This window comes from Callorhinus ursinus, unplaced genomic scaffold (genome assembly GCF_003265705.2).
Source record: "Callorhinus ursinus isolate GAN/ISIS: 27379988/994484 unplaced genomic scaffold, GSC_fseal_2.0 scaffold1, whole genome shotgun sequence".
NCBI lineage: Eukaryota > Metazoa > Chordata > Mammalia > Carnivora > Otariidae > Callorhinus > Callorhinus ursinus.
Genome location: NW_027397063.1, coordinates 3,454,474 through 3,455,470, shown reverse-complemented (window position 1 = coordinate 3,455,470; position 997 = coordinate 3,454,474). Strand labels below are relative to the sequence as shown.

Here is a 997-nt window from a genome sequence, read left to right as displayed (position 1 = left end):
AGCCGGTGAGGGATGGGGCCAGACCCGACCACGCGCGCGGCGGCCCACAGCCTGCGCCCTGCGCCCACCTCCCCGGGGAAGGGGCCCCGGGAATCCGCGCCTGCAGCCGCGCGAGGACGGCTGTGGGGAGGGGGCGCGAGGGGCAGGCTGGCCCGGGCGAGCCCTGCGCGCGGAAGCGCAATCCTCAGGCGGAACGTTCTGGAACTCCCCTGCGCAACCATGGGCGGGGAAAGCCCAGGTCCGGCCGCGACCCCACCCGGAAGAGCGTGGCCGCCTTAGAAGGTCCCCCGCGCCGACAAGTCGCGGGCGAGGGGCGCGCGCACGGACAAGACCGCACTGTTTAGCGCACGCGCACACGAGGGCGCACGCTCGCCCGCCGCCCAGAATGAGACGGAGGCATGGAAAGTTCCAGCTGGTTCGAGAACCGTAGGTAGCTGGAGCGGCGGCGGCAGGGTCGGAGGCGGAGTGCGGCCCCCGCTGGCCCCTCCTGGCCGAGCCCGCGGCGCCACCCCCGCGCAGCGGCTGCGGGGCCGGGGGTCCTGGCGGGGGTGGCGCGCCTGGGGGAAAGGGACTGTCGAGGGGGCGCGGTGCTGCCGCCTTAAGAGGGAGCGAGGCGGGGCGCGCGGGGGGGCGGGGCGCGCGGGAGGCGGGGCGCGCCGAGGGGGGCGTGGCGGGCCGTCTGCGCAGCTGCCAGAGCCTTAAAGCCCGGGCTCGCTCGGCCGGAGCGTGCTTTCGCCGATCAGGAGCCTTCCGGCCCAGCACTCCGTCAGGCCCCCGCGGTCCCCGCCCCTCCTGCGTCCCGGGAGCCGGCTCGGTCCGGAGCCGCGCGCGGTGCGACCGGGCATGCCCCGCTACGAGCTGGCTTTGATCCTGAAAGCCATGCAGCGGGTAAGTGACCTTCCCCCCAGAGCCCGCCTTCCCGCGCGGGCGCTCCTCACCCCCAGCCGCTAGGCCGTCGTCCCCCGCCCTCCCCGCGCGGCCGGGGGAGGGAGGCCGG

General features: G+C 76.7%; 1 protein-coding gene across 1 annotated transcript in view; it reads left to right on the top strand.

Annotated features, from left to right (window-relative positions):
- The first annotated feature begins 675 nt into the window (after nucleotides 1-675).
- The window catches only part of SLC5A3 (solute carrier family 5 member 3), a 33,908-nt gene continuing 33,586 nt past the window's right edge, over nucleotides 676-997 (top strand). Inside the window, exon 1 of the mRNA XM_025871854.2 lies at nucleotides 676-888. The gene's annotated coding sequence lies outside the window, so the exon portion shown is untranslated. The remainder of the gene's footprint in view (nucleotides 889-997) is intronic.